Here is a 22,486-nt window from a genome sequence, read left to right on the forward strand (position 1 = left end):
TGGACATAGTAACGCTTAACATGTATTCAGTACAAGCTTTTTAATATGTTTTGTGTTTTTGATGTGCAAGGAATTAACTTTCCGTAATTACTCTAAGTTTTCTAACACTCAAAAATAATAAGTTTTTCTTGTGTCCGAAATTTAGATACGGAAAATTTTAAAAATTACAGGTGTCCGAAAATTAAGAGACAAAACTTAATAATCCGAAAATTTTACTTATATTGAAATAAAAGCAATAATTGAAATAAATACAACTTCACAGTGTTGCTATCTCTTGCCGGAAATGACACAGAACACAAAAATAAAAACATTAGACATAAAGCTTCCTTAACAGAAATATATCATTTAAAATGCTGTTGGGTGAAGCGATTGTTTTCTACCGGTATACCTGGTTATTTACCCAACTACGCAATGTTTATGGTCCATTGCCATCAGACATGCTTCTCCCAGGTTTTATGACCTTAATCCGTTTGTTAAAATCCAGGATCGAAGTGTCACAAGATAAGAGAATACAGTGCCAAAATCTGGTGAAAAAGCGTTGTAAAATATACTGTCCGAAAATTAAGAGTCATGGACGAAAACGCGCATGTCCGAAAATTAAGAGTCACGATAAAACGTTATTTTGGAAAAAGCAGGTGTACTAAAACTTAAGAGTGTTCGAAAACTTAGAGTACTTCTTTAAGGAGCTAGGCATTTCTGGTATGGGAATTTAATCGTATTGTATTCTCGGTATTGTTTTTACAGGGGGGTTTGGTGTAAAACGTCAGATTTATACCATCGCATGGATAACAGTAGCTTATATTTTATATTATTGTCATATTGATCAATCATGAATACTTAGATATACATATTCTGCACACTGTTACCATTTGGAATTCTTGATAGTGCGCTAGAAGAATGAAATGAAAAACGAAAGGCAATGAAATAAGACGCAAACAGTACTATGACCAAAACATAGAGTACGTTGAAGGAGATTAGCGATGAAGAAGGCATACCCAGACGATATATTGCTGGTTAAGTCCAATAATTTGTACATCGTAAGTGCCGACTCGATGTTTTAATAATATGTTTCCAAAAACTGAATTGTTTGTGACAAAACGGTATATGTATGTTTTTTTACACAAAGCTGTGTAATATAATTTGGGATTTTCTCATCTAAATAGAACATTGCACCATTTGACACAGATGTGAACAGGAAAGAAAAAATGTAACTAAAATAGGTTAAGTGTTCATTTAACAGAACAAGTATTTACTTGAATCCTGAACCATAATTATATTTTTATGGTTTATGGTTTATTCAAGATACCGTAGACATTTCAGTCCATGAGTACACATGTATGTTGAATATATTTATACAAACAAAATGCATGTGGTCATCAATAAATACTAATTCATGGCATGATAGATCATATACAAACTATATTATGTTCTATACATACATTGTTAAAAGATACATGTATTTTAACATAATGTTAACATAAAAAGCGCTATTGACCGCGAGAAGTCAACTTTTCTGACATGTACTCAAAATAATATTTATAGACATTTCTTTGAATAAATGCTTTATGAACATAAATTGCTAAATTTCTGTTAATTGTTTGGTTATCAAATTGCATTAACTTTATAAATTTTGGAATATTTGGTCTTTTCCAGTTATATTGGTTTATGTATTTGTTTTTAATATCATTGTATAAGGAACATTCAAACAAAAAATGAAATTCATCCTCCAAGACATTGCAATGTTGACATTTTCTTTCCTGGAATGGTATAGATTCTGGTTTATGCCATCTGTCTGACTCTATTTCCAATCTATGTGAAGATACTCTAAGTCGGCACAGATTCAACCTAAACTTATCAATAGTAACATCATTTAAATAAGGTTGGAATTCAAATTTACAAACAAGATTATAACTTACTGCTCTTGATGAATTGCTCAGTTCAAACATCCAATTTTGTATAAAAGCATCATTTAATCTGAATTAAACAAGAGATAAAAAGCACTTATCATCACCTAATCCTTGTTGTATCCATGCATAATGTAATCCCAAGGACTACAACAAGTTACAAGCAGCTTTAGCCCATGTGTGCATATTTGGTTAACTTATCAAACGGTTATACATATGTAAATATATGAACTTAACATATGTTTCGTATTCTAACTGGGTAACTTTAAGCCAATACCTTATTACATTAACTGCACGTTTCCCGATTAGGGATGTTCTACCAAGTTCTCCATACACAAACTTACTTTGAGTTTGAATTTTCACACCTAATAATTTTTTACAGAAACTTAAATGTACTCTCTCAAGTGTCATGGATTCATTTAAGCCCCATATTTCTGAGCCATAATTTAAAATTGGTAAATCAAGTTGATCAAATAACTGAAATTTGGTCTGAATATTGATTGAAGGAACATTAATTAAATATGAATTTAATTTAAAAACCGATTTTGAAGCTTGTCAAGCAAGAGTTTCAAAAGTACTTGTAAATGATCCTCCGTGGTAAATACAATTCCTAAATATGTAAAAGATTTTACAATTTCTATAACCTCGCCTTTATATGCAAAATTCATATTTCTCCTTAATTGTCCCCCCTTTAAAAAAATAATAACTTTAGTTTTATTTGAATTTACACATAGTTTCCACCTATCACAGTATTCTTCCAACAAGCACAAACCTTTATTAAGTTCTTCCTCCGATTCAGCCATAATAACAATATCATCTGCATATAGTAACAGAAATAATTTCAACATTCAAATATCAATCCCATTAAAACCATTTAACATATAGTGTTTCTCAAAATCATTCAAATAAATATAAAATAGGAACGGTGATAATGATTTACCCTGTCTTACTCCTAATAAACAAGAGACGCCTTCATTACTTATTCTATTACCTAATTTGATTCTTGATTTCACATTTACATACATAGCTTTAATAATAATTGTCATTTTTCCTCGAACTCCTAGTTTCAAAAGTTTATACCAGATAATATCTCGAACAAAATGATCGAACGCTTTAGTAAAATCAACAAATACAGCATACAATCTCTTTTTTTCATTTAGTAGATAATTAATAACATCATGTAATACAAAAATATTATCAATAGTACCCATGTTTTGTCTAAAACCTGCCTGTGATTCTAGATAAACATGATAATGCTCTGCCCAATTATTCAGTCTATTGTTAATGACTTAAGTAAATAATTTCCCAAGTGTACTTAAAGTGATATTATGGGCATCTAACAGTTTATAGGTGTCTATCGCAACCGTTGTTTATTTTTGTTGTTTTCACTTAATATACACTTATATTTGTTAATGCAGAATCAACATACTAAAACAATATACCGGAAAGAGAAAAATAATGCATTTGAACATCAACCGTACTTTCGTTTGACGACTGATCATGCATGTACGATGTGAACCTAAATTTAGTTTTCGTGCAGATTCTTTCATACGACACAAAGACACAATTTTGTTTTACGGATCATTTCGGCTTATAGGACTGGGTGAGTCACGTAAGATATCGAATATAAAATATATTTTTATAAACAACTAGTAGCATGATGAGTTGCAGATGATTGGTCAGTAACCACATTTTAACTAACTCTTTCGATCTGTTAATTCTTTTCAGCTCAATTCAACAGTGAAAAATGGCCATAATATCACTTTAATAATGTAACCCCCATGTAGTTGTTGCAATCATTCTTACTTTCCTTTTTATATAATGCTACAATAAAACCCTCACTCCACATTTCAGGGAAATGTCCATTTTCAAACAGCTTATTAAATAAAGTACACACAACTTTTTACAAAGCTACAACTGTGAAGCCCCAAAAAAATCATTTAGTAGATAATCAGGACCACATGTGTTCCATTGTGTATTTGTTTACAGGCATTAATAACTTCCTGGTCAGAAAACGGTACATTTTATTCATTAAACATTATATTCAGTTCACCATTCAAATATATGTCTTCAAAAAATATAATATCTTCATTGGGCTGATAAAATGAAGAATTTGGATCATTTATTTATTTAAAATAGTTTTAAAATTATTTTCTGTTTATGTTATGTTTATTATCTCTAACACTAGTATTTCTTAACATTTCCCAATATAATTTTGCATTACTTAGTCTTGCATTTTCTAGTTTATGTGCCTGATTTTTGTCATAAATATTTTTCTTTTTTTTAACTGACCTTTTATAAAAACTTCTTAACTCCACCACGTTTTTTCTATTTTCATTTGTAAGAAAGTTTCTGTATGCATTCAGGGTTTTATAATAATTCCGTTTTTAAACTTTACATTCATCATCAATATATGCTGCATCCTTGTTTCCAAAACATGTTTTGTCAGTACAATGCCTTTTAAATAATGGTGAGCTTATACTTTCAATAACTTTACAAAACGAGCTTAAACAATCATCTAAATCACCATTAGTTTGAGACTGTTAAATATAAATACAAAGTGTGTCAAATGTATTTCTTATACTGTCACTATTTATTGCATTAATATAATCATTTTTCTTTTCATCCTCCCATTTATACAAATATGGTAATTGTTTATCACCCATTTTCAAAAGCATTATTTAAAGTTGTATCATCAGCAATACAATCAAGCAAATCTTTACTTTTAAGGCTAAAAGTTACTGCACAATGATCTGATAAAATATTTGGTTCTAAAATTTCAAATGTTTCAATATATGGGAACATATTACTTTAACACAAAATAAAATCAATAGAACTACAACCTTGTGCACATACAAATGTGTGTTTCTCGAGTTTGCTATCTGTCCCAAGTCTGCCATTCACTATTCATAACCCTGACATTTTACAAAAATCCAGTAGTTACTTGCCATATTGATTTACAGTTTTACCTATATTACATCTTGGCAAATAAACATCTTGATTATAATCATCTGGCAACAAATTTTCTAGGCAGACATGAACATTATCATTTAAAACAAAATCTGGTCCCTCACCAACTCTAGCATTAACATCACCACATATACAGAATTCACATGATTCATTATACACATTATTACAGTAGGTCATCTGAAATTAATTCAGAAACACTTTGATCAACAAGGTAGTGTCTTCCACTACATTGTGGTGCATTATAGACTAAACATAAAAATTCATCATGATCTAATTCAAACACGTAACTTTTAAAGAATTAAATGCGAATATATATTGTCCTCAGGACGCACATTTCACTCCTGACATGTACAGTACCATTTACTCAAAATGGGGATGTGAATGTTTTTTAAGCTATTGTTCATCTAATTCTATGAGAACAGGTATTGTCATATCTAATAGCACTGACTATAAAATACACAAGTCGGTTGCTGATCCGAATGGTTATTTCCTTGCCATTGACATTTCTGTGCATGGATATCGCTTTAGAATGCTTACTTTATATGGGCCAAATACTGACTCACCTTCCTTATTTGCAGATATCTTTGAAGTTATTATAAAACTTAAAAATGAAGCCTTTATTATATGTGGTGATTTCAACTTAGTAATAGATCATGTACTAGATTACTTTAATTATAAAAATATCAATAACCCAAAGGCTCGAAGTATAATTTTAGAATTAAGTAAGTGCTACAATCTTGTAAATCCTTTTCGACAACAAAACCAGTCAAAAAAAAAATTACTTGGCTTATAACAAATCCAATACAACAGGTTAGACTGGATCTAGTTTTAATCACGTCAGATTTCGTGCAACACTTTAAATCAACTAAAATTGAACCAAGTCTCCAATCTGATTACTCTATCATTACTTTTAATTTAACTTTCAGCATTTTTAGCTCGACTATTATATATGAAATATACTGTAAAACCATTAAATTTCGTGTGGTACGAATTTTCGTGGATTTCGTTGTTCCGCTGAACCACGAATTCAAGTACCAACGATTATTTTTACATTTTAAATACGAAATCGGTCCTTTCCGAATGTCATTGCCGGCATTCTTTATTGTTTTCGGTTATCTGAAATATTTGATTGAGATATGCTAGGTAAAACAATATGTTGTTTTCTTGATAAGTGTTTGGGTAATAATACTTTTTAATCAAGCACGGAGTATAAACTGTACATCAACGATTGTTCTCTTTTAAGTGACGTCGTCTAATTAACAGTTTGCAGATTTATCACATATGTCAATTAGTGCCATTTAAAGTTAAAAAAGACATAACGGTTTTCACACCTGTATTTTGGGGACCTTATTACTCAATTGTTACTAATAGGGGACCGATTGAGCAGAGAATTGCAAATATTGTCAAAACAACATTGATGGCAATTAGCGAGCGGGGACCCACAAGATCGCTGCTTATTCGCTCTTATTGACAATTATCGGCAACACTTTCATGCTTCAGTGCACATTAATCATAATCACAAGCCTTGCTGTCAACACACATTAGCAGATTATTCTTCGTTTTTACTCTGGTTGTTTTAAGAAAAGTTTAATGATTATGACTGTCAATCTTCCCGAAAATTTGAAATCCACGAAGTTACGTGTCAACGAATTAGTTGTTTTTTATTAAACCAAGAAATTTCATACCGACGAATTTCTATACGTTTACAGTATTTAGTGGAGCTATCCTACTCACCCCGGCGTCGGCTTTAGCGTTTGCGTTGGCGTTAGCGTTGGCGTTAGCGTGCAAAGGTTAAAGTTTGCGTACAACCCCAAATATTTTCATTGTCCCTTGACATATTGCTTTCATATTTTGCATACTTGTAAACCAACATGACCCCAACCTATAAAGAAGAGCAGACCACTGTATCAAGCATTTTGACATAATTATTGCCCCTTTTATACTTAGAATATGCATATTATTGGTTAATCTATGTTAAAGTTTGCGTACTACCCCAAATATTTCCTATGTCCCTTGACATATTGCTTTCATATTTTGCATATTTGTTTACCAACATGAACCCCAACTTATAAACAAGAGCAGACAACTGTATCAAGCATTTTGACAGAATTATTGCCCATTTTATACTTAGAATATGCATATTATTGATAATTCTATGTTAAAGTTTGCGTACTACCCCAAATATTTCCTATGTCCTTTCACATATTGCTTTTATATTTTGCATACTTCTTTACCAACATCACCCCAATCTACGAACAAGAGCAGACAACTATATCAAGCATTCTAACAGAATTATGGCCCCTTTTATACTTAGATAATTGAACATTTTTGTTATGGTCTGTTAAATACTTCAATTATGTTTATTAAGCATGCATGTTTGCCCATTGCTTGATAATTGTGATTTGTAAACCGACCTACAACTTAACCCTTCTTACACCTCTTAACTCCTACACGAATAGTGTATCGGATTTTGAAAGTAAGACAATCGAGACTACGCTCGATAAAGATTTTATATGTTCACACATACTTATAAATAATAAAATAATCTGACTGTCTGCATTGAGCAGTGTATGTTGCAAGGACATTGATTGGTTGTTTAAAAATATGAAATATTCCTTATTGGATGAGAATTATTTCGTAATTTTGTAGGAATAATACAATTTACACAGAAACAAGTGTAAACAGTCTACATTCTATATTCGGATAATGTGTTTTCTTTTTTAGGAAGATGTAATTGTTCTTAAGAAATAAATAAATCTTCCTACCGAATAATTTAAGATTTAAGAACCTCATGGTACCGTTTTAAGCCATTTATCCCATTCGTATTTATGTCTTTCTGTGTTGTGGTTTTGAATCTAATAGGTTAATTAAGATCCAAAAGCAAACAAAAATATATTTGCAAAATAACTATGAAACTTTTAATCCAGTAGGGTCCTTTATACCTTCAGTTTCGATTTTTGCGTCGAGCTCTACCTGCGCACATTATTAATTGTATGTATCACATAAATGTGAATTTAAATATTATAATTATGCAATGCCAACATGAAGATGTTTATTAAATCATGTACACATACGTACCTTCAATTGGAACTTTTATATAAGAATACACACGAAAATAAACGATTCGATCATCTTACAATGATTTTGTGAATTTACAAAATGCATAATAATCATAGGAGATTGTTATGATCAAATGTTATGACATGCTTTACACAACATTTCTATTAAATTCAGATATTTTGGGCATGGAGTCTTGTTATGAACTAGTTGTATCAAAAACTAATATTTGAATTAAAAACAGGTACAAAACATGCACGAAAGATGTCTGATAAAAATTCATCTGAAATACGTGAATTAAATGCTGTATTTTTACGAGTATCAGTCGTATAATATATGAATACGTTATTAAATCGATGCTTGCGATGTCATATTGTTTCTCAATTATGTTGATACTATGATGACCTCAGGTACAGACGACGAGTCAGGGTGCTCCAGACACATGGCATCTGTTTCATGCCGTTGTCTTCACACACTTCAGATGCGACATGCTCTCTGACTGTTATCAGCATATCTTCGAGGTGGTTGATTTTGTAATGCTCCTTAAACATCTGCACGCAATAGTGAATAAATCATGAACCAAGAAAACGGTCACTCTGTGTCCTTCTGTAGGATTTGAAACCTTTAAAATAGAGCAAAATGCTGCGATTATGGTGTTCAAATGACAAATCTAACCACCCAACCAACTAAGCAACCAATAGGTCAACGAGTTTTCTGATAATTATATGTACTTCTAATACCTACAGTATATGTCCACCATTAATGCTGCATTATGCAAAACACAATTACACACCTGGGGTTGTCGAGAATGCTATATGTGTATCGGCGTCGTGAGGAACTTTAACTGATGAGTCATCCGAATTCTGTTCTTCACCGCTATTGTCAGCCTCGTCTATTCCTAAGCCATCTTGTTCATCGAGACCCATACAAGCCTGAATTAGAAAGATTTTTGGACGACCTGTTAAACATCTAAAACTAAGTGGTACATATGCAAGCAATGATATCTCTTTTTAAATCCAATCAGTATGCGTTTAAAGACGTACATGTTAACTACCACACATTGCAGGAATGTCAAATATTGCATCACGTGTAAGATGACAGCAAAAAGTTAGATTTTGTAAAGCTAGATTTTTGTCAAAAAGCACATACCTGTATAGTTTGGAAGTTCTTTGTTCCTATATTCCATTCGGATCTCCTCGACTGATTTGTTGTTGCAATACCATTCTGCGAACGTCATCAAGGAACAATCGATGTACGTATGCAGAAAGTAAATTATGGTATGCACAATCAGCTTTATAAAATGTAGAGTACATTTGGCTCTGGTTAACACAGAGAACGCTGAGAAATCATGTATAAACAAGAATGATGTGAACAAATTGAAAAACAAGTACGTTGTAAAATATTTAAAAAAAAATTCTTTCACTTAAATGTGTAAAATTAGTTCGCTTTTATAAAAAGAATTTTACAACCGTATTCCTTATATCTCTATAGTGTATTGTCTTGTCCATTGATGAAACAGATTATACCAGCCAGATTAGAACGTAGGTGTCGTCAATAAACCGAATTTCATCAAAAGCAGCAATATAAGTATGCCTACTTCGTTTCCATGCCCCATGATAACACATATAAAGCAGTATATGTTCTTGCCATCTGGGCCGTTAAGCGTGATTTTAGCAGCCTCCGGATATCTATCCAGTTCGGCTAGCGAGTGGTCTTTCGCGTTGCTAGAAACCTGGAATTTGAGTTCGTCTCTGAAGAAGGTCTCCAGTTTCGTTACGTCGACATCGGAAGCTGTAGGTTTTGAAATAAGATAGTTTGATTTGTATCGTGATTTTATCATTCAACATCTTATGTTCATATATCATTTTTACTGTATTATTTAGTTATCATAAAGCACTAATATTCACTTTAATTCAACCATTGTGACCGTAACTTAAATTGACGGAAACAGCTTTAACTTAGAAATAAGATGTACCCTCTCGTCCATTTTTGTAGTTAATTATCAGCAAAAAGCCTCGCCTTTCTCTGTAGTCGTAGAAACCGCATCTTTTAGACTCACTTCTTCCTGATCCCTCTACATGAACAGATAAATAAAGTGTACATTTGTGCATTTCAATTAACCAAACAAACATATTTATGTTCAAACAAAGGTGGTTCAACTCTTCTAACAACTCACATTTGGAGATGTTAAAAATCAACATTACCAAAATGTGTTTTATCATTTATGCTTCCCTAAGCTTTTGTTTACAAATGGCATATTTGAAATAGCCGTATATAGGGTGCAACAATATTCAGAGTGTAACTTTTTTTTTCCAAACTTACTTGAGGTATTATTCGTGAAACAATTTATATTAGTAAATGGACATAGTAACGCTTAACATGTATTCAGTACAAGCTTTTTAATATGTTTTGTGTTTTTGATGTGCAAGGAATTAACTTTCCGTAATTACTCTAAGTTTTCTAACACTCAAAAATAATAAGTTTTTCTTGTGTCCGAAATTTAGATACGGAAAATTTTAAAAATTACAGGTGTCCGAAAATTAAGAGACAAAACTTAATAATCCGAAAATTTTACTTATATTGAAATAAAGCAATAATTGAAATAAATACAACTTCACAGTGTTGCTATCTCTTGCCGGAAATGACACAGAACACAAAATAAAACATTAGACATAAAGCTTCCTTAACAGAAATATATCATTTAAAATGCTGTTGGGTGAAGCGATTGTTTTCTACCGGTATACCTGGTTATTTACCCAACTACGCAATGTTTATGGTCCATTGCCATCAGACATGCTTCTCCCAGGTTTTATGACCTTAATCCGTTTGTTAACATCCAGGATCGAAGTGTCACAAGATAAGAGAATACAGTGCCAAAATCTGGTGAAAAAGCGTTGTAAAATATACTGTCCGAAAATTAAGAGTCATGGACGAAAACGCGTATGTCCGAAAATTAAGAGTCACGATAAAACGTTATTTTGGAAAAAGCAGGTGTACTAAAACTTAAGAGTGTTCGAAAACTTAGAGTACTTCTTTAAGGAGCTAGGCATTTCTGGTATGGGAATTTAATCGTATTGTATTCTCCGGTATTGTTTTTACAGGGGGGTTTGGTGTAAAACGTCAGATTTATACCATCGCATGGATAACAGTAGCTTATATTTTATATTATTGTCATATTGATCAATCATGAATACTTAGATATACATATTCTGCACACTGTTACCATTTGGAATTCTTGATAGTGCGCTAGAAGAATGAAATGAAAAACGAAAGGCAATGAAATAAGACGCAAACAGTACTATGACCAAAACATTGAGTACGTTGAAGGAGATTAGCGATGAAGAAGGCATACCCAGACGATATATATTGCTGGTTAAGTCCAATAATTTGTACATCGTAAGTGCCGACTCGATGTTTTAATAATATGTTTCCAAAAACTGAATTGTTTGTGACAAAACGGTATATGTATGTTTTTTTACACAAAGCTGTGTAATATAATTTGGGATTTTCTCATCTAAATAGAACATTGCACCATTTGACACAGATGTGAACAGGAAAGAAAAAATGTAACTAAAATAGGTTAAGTGTTCATTTAACAGAACAAGTATTTACTTGAATCCTGAACCATAATTATATTTTTATGGTTTATGGTTTATTCAAGATACCGTAGACATTTCAGTCCATGAGTACACATGTATGTTGAATATATTTATACAAACAAAATGCATGTGGTCATCAATAAATACTAATTCATGGCATGATAGATCATATACAAACTATATTATGTTCTATACATACATTGTTAAAAGATACATGTATTTTAACATAATGTTAACATAAAAAGCGCTATTGACCGCGAGAAGTCAACTTTTCTGACATGTACTCAAAATAATATTTATAGACATTTCTTTGAATAAATGCTTTATGAACATAAATTGCTAAATTTCTGTTAATTGTTTGGTTATCAAATTGCATTAACTTTATAAATTTGGAATATTTGGTCTTTTCCAGTTATATTGGTTTATGTATTTGTTTTTAATATCATTGTATAAGGAACATTCAAACAAAAATGAAATTCATCCTCCAAGACATTGCAATGTTGACATTTTCTTCCTGGAATGGTATAGATTCTGGTTTATGCCATCTGTCTGACTCTATTTCCAATCTATGTGAAGATACTCTAAGTCGGCACAGATTCAACCTAAACTTATCAATAGTAACATCATTTAAATAAGGTTGGAATTCAAATTTACAAACAAGATTATAACTTACTGCTCTGATGAATTGCTCAGTTCAAACATCCAATTTTGTATAAAAGCATCATTTAATCTGAATTAAACAAGAGATAAAAAGCACTTATCATCACCTAATCCTTGTTGTATCCATGCATAATGTAATCCCAAGGACTACAACAAGTTACAAGCAGCTTTAGCCCATGTGTGCATATTTGGTTAACTTATCAAACGGTTATACATATGTAAATATATGAACTTAACATATGTTTCGTATTCTAACTGGGTAACTTTAAGCCAATACCTTATTACATTAACTGCACGTTTCCCGATTAGGGATGTTCTACCAAGTTCTCCATACACAAACTTACTTTGAGCTTGAATTTTCACACCTAATAATTTTTTACAGAAACTTAAATGTACTCTCTCAAGTGTCATGGATTCATTTAAGCCCCATATTTCTGAGCCATAATTTAAAATTGGTAAATCAAGTTGATCAAATAACTGAAATTTGGTCTGAATATTGATTGAAGGAACATTAATTAAATATGAATTTAATTTAAAAACCGATTTTGAAGCTTGTCAAGCAAGAGTTTCAAAAGTACTTGTAAATGATCCTCCGTGGTAAATACAATTCCTAAATATGTAAAAGATTTTACAATTTCTATAACCTCGCCTTTATATGCAACATTCATATTTCTCCTTAATTGTCCCCCCTTTAAAAAAATAATAACTTTAGTTTTATTTGAATTTACACATAGTTTCCACCTATCACAGTATTCTTCCAACAAGCACAAACCTTTATTAAGTTCTTCCTCCGATTCAGCCATAATAACAATATCATCTGCATATAGTAACAGAAATAATTTCAACATTCAAATATCAATCCCATTAAAACCATTTAACATATAGTGTTTCTCAAAATCATTCAAATAAATATAAAATAGGAACGGTGGATAATGATTTACCCTGTCTTACTCCTAATAAACAAGAGACGCCTTCATTACTATTCTATTACCTAATTTGATTCTTGATTTCACATTTACATACATAGCTTTAATAATAATTGTCATTTTTCCTCGAACTCCTAGTTTCAAAAGTTTATACCAGATAATAGCTCGAACAAAATGATCGAAACGCTTTAGTAAAATCAACAAATACAAGCATACAATCTCTTTTTTTCATTCAGTAGATAATTAATAACATCATGTAATACAAAAATATTATCAATAGTACCCATGTTTTGTCTAAAACCTGCCTGTGATTCTAGATAAACATGATAATGCTCTGCCCAATTATTCAGTCTATTGTTAATGACTTAAGTAAATAATTTCCCAAGTGTACTTAAAGTGATATTATGGGCATCTAACAGTTTATAGGTGTCTATCGCAACCGTTGTTTATTTTTGTTGTTTTCACTTAATATACACTTATATTTGTTAATGCAGAATCAACATACTAAAACAATATACCGGAAAGAGAAAATAATGCATTTGAACATCAACCGTACTTTCGTTTGACGACTGATCATGCATGTACGATGTGAACCTAAATTTAGTTTTCGTGCAGATTCTTTCATACGACACAAAGACACAATTTTTGTTTTACGGATCATTTCGGCTTATAGGACTGGGTGAGTCACGTAAGATATCGAATATAAAATATATTTTTATAAACAACTAGTAGCATGATGAGTTGCAGATGATTGGTCAGTAACCACATTTTAACTAACTCTTTCGATCTGTTAATTCTTTTCAGCTCAATTCAACAGTGAAAAATGGCCATAATATCACTTTAATAATGTAACCCCCATGTAGTTGTTGAAATCATTCTTACTTTCCTTTTTATATAATGCTACAATAAAACCCTCACTCCACATTTCAGGGAAATGTCCATTTTCAAACAGCTTATTAAATAAAGTACACACAACTTTTTACAAAGCTACAACTGTGAAGCCCCAAAAAAATCATTTAGTAGATAATCAGGACCACATGTGTTCCATTGTGTATTTGTTTACAGGCATTAATAACTTCCTGGTCAGAAAACGGTACATTTTATTCATTAAACATTATATTCAGTTCACCATTCAAATATATGTCTTCAAAAAATATAATATCTTCATTGGGCTGATAAAATGAAGAATTTGGATCATTATTTATTTAAAATAGTTTTAAAATTATTTTCTGTTTATGTTATGTTTATTATCTCTAACACTAGTATTCTTAACATTTCCCCATATAATTTTGCATTACTTAGTCTTGCATTTTCTAGTTTATGTGCCTGATTTTTGTCATAAATATTTTTCTTTTTTTTAACTGACCTTTTATAAAAACTTCTTAACTCCACCACGTTTTTTTCTATTTTCATTTGTAAGAAAGTTTCTGTATGCATTCAGGGTTTATAATAATTCCGTTTTTAAACTTTACATTCATCATCAATATATGCTGCATCCTTGTTTCCAAAACATGTTTTGTCAGTACACCTGCCTTTTAAATAATGGTGAGCTTATACTTTCAATAACTTTACAAAACGAGCTTAAACAATCATCTAAATCACCATTAGTTTGAGACTGTTAAATATAAATACAAAGTGTGTCAAATGTATTTCTTATACTGTCACTATTTATTGCATTAATATAATCATTTTTCTTTTCATCCTCCCATTATACAAATATGGTAATTGTTTATCACCCATTTCAAAAGCATTATTTAAAGTTGTATCATCAGCAATACAATCAAGCAATCTTTACTTTTAAGGCTAAAAGTTACAGCACAATGATCTGATAAAATATTTGGTTCTAAAATTTCAAATGTTTCAATATATGGAACATATTACTTTAACACAAATAAAATCAATAGAACTACAACCTTGTGCACATACAAATGTGTGTTCTCGAGTTTTGCTATCTGTCCCAAGTCTGCCATTCACTATTCATAACCCTGACATTTTTACAAAAATCCAGTAGTTACTTGCCATATTCATTTACAGTTTTACCTATATTACATCTTGGCAAATAAACATCTTGATTATAATCATCTGGCAACAAATTTTCTAGGCAGACATGAACATTATCATTTAAAACAAAATCTGGTCCCTCACCCAACTCTAGCATTAACATCACCACATATACAGAATTCACATGATTCATTATACACATTATTACAGTAGGTCATCTGAAATTAATTCAGAAACACTTTGATCAACAAGGTAGTGTCTTCCACTACATTGTGGTGCATTATAGACTAAACATAAAAATTCATCATGATCTACTTCAACACGTAACTTTTAAAGAATTAAATGCGAATATATATTGTCCTCAGGACGCACATTTCACTCCTGACATGTACAGTACCATTACTCAAAATGGGGATGTGAATGTTTTTTAAGCTATTGTTCATCTAATTCTATGAGAACAGGTATTTCATATCTAATAGCACTGACTATAAAATACACAAGTCGGTTGCTGATCCGAATGGTTATTTCCTTGCCATTGACATTTCTGTGCATGGATATCGCTTTAGAATGCTTACTTTATATGGGTCCAAATAACTGACTCACCTTCCTTATTTGCAGATATCTTTGAAGTTATTATAAAACTTAAAAATGAAGCCTTTATTATATGTGGTGATTTCAACTTAGTAATAGATCCTGTACTAGATTACTTTAATTATAAAAATATCAATAACCCAAAGGCTCGAAGTATAATTTTAGAATTAAGTAAGTGCTACAATCTTGTAAATCCTTTTCGACAACAAAACCAGTCAAAAAAAAATTACTTGGCTTATAACAAATCCAATACAACAGGTTAGACTGGATCTAGTTTTAATCACGTCAGATTTCGTGCAACACTTTAAATCAACTAAAATTGAACCAAGTCTCCAATCTGATTACTCTATCATTGCTTTTAATTTTAACTTTCAGCATTTTTAGCTCGACTATTATATATGAAATATACTGTAAAACCATTAAATTTCGTGTGGTACGAATTTCGTGGATTTCGTTGTTCCGCTGAACCACGAATTCAAGTACCAACGATTATTTTTACATTTTAAATCCGAAATCGGTCCTTTCCGAATGTCATTGCCGGCATTCTTTATTGTTTCGGTTATCTGAAATATTTGATTGAGATATGCTAGGTAAAACAATATGTTGTTTTCTTGATAAGTGTTTGGGTAATAATACTTTTTAATCAAGCACGGAGTATAAACTGTACATCACGATTGTTCTCTTTAAAGTGACGTCGTCTAATTAACAGTTTGCACATTTATCACATATGTCAATTAGTGCCAAAATTTTGGGTAAGAAAAACCATGTGTACGAAAATTTTGGGTACAAAAATTATGCCCCAAAAAAATTGGGTACGGACAAAAATTTGGTTACGAAAATAAAATTGGGTAGGAAAACATATTGGGTAGGAAAATAAATTTGGGTAGGAAAATAAATTTGGGTACGCAAAACATTTGGGGGTACGGGGAAGTAGTACCAGTGGGGGACTTAACCCATTCAGCGAATCTGGGAGGCGGGTTACATTCTTGATCAAATATAACAAGAAATATCTTTTAAACAATATTCGACGTGTATTTTCTGTACCACTTATCTTAAAAAAACGTTTTGTTACAGTAAAACATTTGTGGGTTATAACATTACGTTTCAGCAGATATATTCAAAACTTGGCATGCTCTTAAATTACACCATGCTCTTTAATTTCACAAGAACTTCATACCAAACTTTATATTTCGTTTTTTCCTTTCCTAAGTTAATGATAATTGTGTACGGATGTGATTTCACATGCCCATGTGTATTACCATATTTTTTTTTCTCTTTTGATTATTGTTTTTTCTCTAATTCAATAAGCTTGGGCATGTTTGTTCGTTAAGTACGACAATACTTGTATGATGATTCCCGAAAGTAGGTATGAGCATATAGTCGTAAGAGCACTTGAATACGTGAGTTCGCCCATGAACACATGGTAAGGTTAACTAAATCTCCGCGATATGACCTAATATGTGTTTAAAACGTGAAACAATATCCAACAAAAGAATGAATTATCAAACATAGTATGTGCACTGATGTGGCTCTGTAATATCTGTTTGAAAAGTTTATAAAATATGCAAAATGAGAAAGCACGTATAGGTATCGTACGACTATTATGCTGTTTATATATTATATTCGCTATAACGTTTACAAATAGAAATAATTCGTTTTCTTTACACTCATGATCGAGTTAAACGTTAATTATACACGTTTTCATTCGCAATTTATCTACAAAATCACGACAATTATTAAATAATAACCAATGATGTTAATGTTTAGTGGTTCCAATATAGACTAACTCACAGAATTTTTGGAACAAATAGTCTTTTGAATAAAATGAAAATTACTGATGATTCATTATGTTCAGTTTGCAAACAAAGTGAGGAAAATTTAGAACATTTATTCTGGGAATGTAAGGTATCTTAAGCAATTATTGACGAAATTTTACCAGAACAAACTTTTCCTTTTTTTAACAGGACAATCATTCTACTTGGATATTAAAAAACGTCTGCTAGAGCCATAGATAATGTTATTTTGTTTATTAAGCTATACTTATACAAGTGTAAAATGAATAAACGCATTCCAAGCATAACAGGAGCAAAGACAACATTAAGTACGAATATGATAACTTGAGAAAAATATCAAAAATTTCAAAAAATAATTTAGAATTCTTCGATAGTGAATGCTATTGTTGCATAATCTTAGAATTTAAAATTGTTGAATTTTTGTATCTTTAGTATTTGTTACAAATAAGAAACCTAAAGCGTACCGTAACTCAAATAAAATTACACGTAAGACGTATGTGTTATAAATATAATGCACCTAATATTGTTTATATATGCCTTTTTATTTCTATCTGTTATTAAAATGTACACATGCTTTGTTATTTATACACAATAGAAGATGTTGTGTGTTTTTTTTGTTTTCTTGTTTATGTTTTTTTCATATGATTTTTTCAACACATAATTACATGCAATTATGAATTGTACAAGACACTGTACTTACTCGTATGCTTTGTATCGTTACAAGTATATATATATAGTATATGCATCATATAAATAACGTTGTTGTAAAATATAATTTTCTCCCTTGTAACACAAAAATACTCATAATTTCACTGTAACGCTTCGTGCCCAAATACAACTATGGTTTCATGTTTGTAAATAAATGTTCATGTAACTGTCCCTTCTGTGTATGTAAATTGTTCCAACGTTGGAGATGTGTGGCGGTGTTAGGGTGGGGTATATAACTGTGTATGAACCATCTTTTGGGGGGGATGGGGATTTCATAGAATGTCTGCTTCATTCTGCATCGTAGCTAGGCGTACACACCGATGTCTCAAATGGGAATATGTATGTATGTCTGTGTATCTGGTTGTTTACATAACGGACCTATGAAGTTTATATACGCAAAGAAGAAACACATTTATGTGAGGTATATTATTATTATATTTGACCTTAGACATCTGTTGGATGCATTGCATGATTTCTGTGGACGTTTACCTGTGTCTGATTGCAAAACAGTATTGTTAAAATTCATATTGATGCGTAATATTGTCTGCAATCTGGAAATAAAATGTGTTGATTTTTTTTTATAGAAAGTGCTTTATGAGTATAGCCTTATGTTGATGTGTATCATATAAAGATCATTGGCACTTGAGGGGTATAGAAAAATTGCATCTCGAGGAGAGTTACATAAACCTATGCCGATGGTGGTGTTAATAGTCACTTTACCCCTAAATAATCTAAATGAAAATAATAAAAATGATTTTGTATTGGCACATTTATTGTGTCGCAATGTAAAATGTATAAGCATATACTTTTTTATAGTATTTAATACCATGTGCATACAATCACTACCTGCATCATTTAAATATACGTTATAATTCTTATATACCGGATTTGATAAAGAAACATTTTATATCATATGTATATGCTTGTATACGTATTCGGAACTGAAAGTAGTTACAACGATTTAAGTGTGAAAACACTGCTTAGAGTGTCGCATCTGATACAAGTTTAACGTGATCGCATTAAAATATGATTTTAATATTTCAATTAAGTATCATTTTGCTGAATATATATCTAAGTTTATGCATTTTCGGGAAATTTTGCTCACGTAAAATCACTGTTTGGTTTTCTTTTCGAACGTACTGCTTGAGTGTTGCTTTAGATTGTAGATATTTGTTTTATTCAGTTTTCTGCCTTTCAACTTTAAGTTCCCTTTCGTTTTCCAGCTACAATGTTTTAAATACACTAATTTAAAATGTAAGACAATCAATTTAACAAAATGCAGTTCTGGCCCTTACCTTTTCCAGTGTTTCAGTTCAGTGTTTGAAAATGAATTTGTATTTAAAAAAGTTGCTGTAGTTAATGAAAGCTCTGGCTAGAAATGGAATGCCTCTAGAGTTCGTAAGAGAATATCGCATATTATTTTTAGTTATGGCGTTAGGACATAGTGTACCTTCTTGTTTCATGGTCATGGTTTAAAGTCATGCTTAATGTGTAACGGTACCGAAATTGAGAGTGCCGATATGTAAGCGGCCCGACTATCTTACTCGATAGAGCACTCGCCTTGATAACGGGAGGGCCCGCGTTCGAGTCCCGGACGGATTGCACACTTTTCCCCGTCCGGAGACAATTACGCAAAAAAGTTCGACCGTGGCATTTAAAGTTCTCCATAGAACCTGACCGTGGGTTTCGGGATCAGTTATACTCTTTTGCCTGTGACTTTAAGTCGAGGATAAATCCAACTTGGAAGGGGAGAATGTAACGGAACCGAAATTAAGCGCAATGGTGTTTAGCTATGTAAGCGGTCCCCGGTTAACATACTCGACACGTTATAGTCTTAGTTTAGCGTCCTTGGCGGGTGTAGAGTGGTGCGATTTTTGGTGCTTAAAAATATTTTGTTAGTGTGGATAATAGCGTTAGAAAGTGTATTAAATGCATGAAAACCAATAGGCCGGCAATATCCGCGCTATTCCGTAATAACTTGAATTCAGTGTATTATTACTAACTAGCAGACATGTTATATGGTATTTAGGATTGTATATAACCAAATATTGAATACCGTCTGAAATTGTGTAAGACAATGTGAGCTACTTTGTAAGGAATGAACGTCCAAAATTTACAGAAGAAAACTGTATTACGGCACAACGGTAGCACACACGTTGGTGTCCATATTTCTACCAGTCAGACAGTCAAGTTAATATACTAGCAATGAAAGAAGCAGATCTGTATATTGATATTCTGAACTTCAAAACCACAAGCCATAGAGAGTTTATAGAAATATCACCATCTCAATTGTTGTCGAGATGGTTGCCCAGAACAAAAATGTCTAACGCCAAAAGACAATTTTATCGTTAAAGAACATTTGCTACAGAAACAAGACAACTACAAGGAAACTGCTTACTAACGTGCAGACAAAGTTTAAAACCACATCAATCTGGTGAAAACATTACGTTTAATATAACAATATATATAATAGCCGTTCATTACATAATTTATAAAAAAAGCAATCTTGGTGTGGATATTTAGTCCGCCTTGTGATCGATAGGCCATAGGTTCGATTACAAATTACGGAGCTTTCATTCGATCTCCTCAAAAGATCTGAAGTACTGGTTCTACCGAGGGAATGGAATCGACAGTACTATGCGTCTGTAAGCTTACAAAAGCGCCTCGTATTTGATTGCAAGATAACAGGGAAATATAGCCTTGTACAAGGATGGCTTGTTATATCCGAGTCATTGTTGTTCTCTTAACCTCTTTACCATATTTTTTTGTCCTGTTATTTAAAGTCGCTCCTTACCAGATGTCCAGTTTGGAATTGACTTTCTTTACATATAGTACTGCTTATAGACTGTGGGTACGACCCTGTGCCTCTGTTAAGAGATAACGTCGTTGTCTTAACTTGGCGCCCACGAACTCCGGTCTAACGATGAGCAAGTAAATTTAATTAAAATCAAATGACTATTGAAAGTCAGCTATTTGTTCCAAGTAGCATGTGAATCATTATGTACTGGGAATTCTGGACCTTTACAACATTGGTCATTAAAAAGATGTACAATATATTTCACAAATTTATGTATTGACTTTGTCACCCATTTATAATTTATACAATGAATGTTGAAATTGTACATTATTTTTAATGTATTCACATAAAAAAGGTTCCGTTTATCAATATATCACCTATACAATGAATTCCAGCAAGGAACCACGACTTAAGGAAAAAACTGTTATTTTCTATCAAGATTTTTGGATTATAACAATTCGATTTTGCAAGAAATATTCAATGTTTATTTCTAATGTCCTCCATAAAGCGAAGAGCTTTTTCAAAAAGATCTACCCAAAAGGGTTTTAAAATTATGTAAGATATATTTAAATGACAGTTGCTATTGCAATTAAATAGTTTATAATTATCAAACTAAAGTTGTGTGATATCTTTCTGATTTTCCCCTTAAGGATTCATATTTTGTATCCAGGAAAGTTTCAATGCTGGAATGCATACAACCCAGTATATCCATTTTAAACCTCCTGACTATATTGCTTTTTGTTGTTAACTTTATGTTTTTATGCCCGTCCCAAAATCAACTTAGAATAGAAGACTGTACTGTATTAAATTTAAAATGGTTTTTCGTGAGTAAGGTTGAACAAGTGATTGAAAAATGACACAACAAGAGTTTTCACAATTGCAATCTTTGAAATTACCGTTAAAACTATTATTTCCATGGTTTTCAGAATATTTCCCATTAAAAAATTTTTTTTCATCGTAATTTGTTTTCAATTTTAACATTTTTTTTATCGTGAATTGTTTTTAATATTTTGGACAGGCCAACATGGAAATGTATTCCAAGCATTTTAAAGCTGTGTTGCATCCAATTCAATTTCCATTTTGTTTACATGGTATATAAGAACTATATTTGGTCTTAGCAATGTATACACAATTTTTTATCAAAATTTACATTAAGACCTTAAATATTTGCAACAACCTGTATAACAGTATGTGATTTATTATAATACTGTTCAGTACCGTCTTAAAATGGTAGTTTCGTCTGCAAACTGGGGATTTTGTTTTGTTGAATTCCATGCATGCTAGTACTTTTGATATTCTTGTTATCTCTCAATACAAGTGACAAAACTTCAGCGAAGAGGATAAACATATTACATGAGAGGGGATCTCTTGTCTGCAGACAGCCCCTGTCAATGGAGAAATCTTAATATAAGTAACCAATGACAAACAGCAGATTTAGATTCTTTATATAAAACCTGAATCCAACGTTTTATGTCTGGAT

General features: G+C 31.6%; 1 protein-coding gene across 1 annotated transcript in view; it reads right to left on the bottom strand.

Annotated features, from left to right (window-relative positions):
• Positions 1 to 22,486, bottom strand: part of LOC127846060 (uncharacterized) — a 45,666-nt gene that overhangs the window by 17,486 nt on the left and 5,694 nt on the right. The window lies entirely within an intron of this gene.

The sequence above is a fragment of the Dreissena polymorpha genome, chromosome 9 (genome assembly GCF_020536995.1).
Source record: "Dreissena polymorpha isolate Duluth1 chromosome 9, UMN_Dpol_1.0, whole genome shotgun sequence".
Classification (NCBI taxonomy): domain Eukaryota; kingdom Metazoa; phylum Mollusca; class Bivalvia; order Myida; family Dreissenidae; genus Dreissena; species Dreissena polymorpha.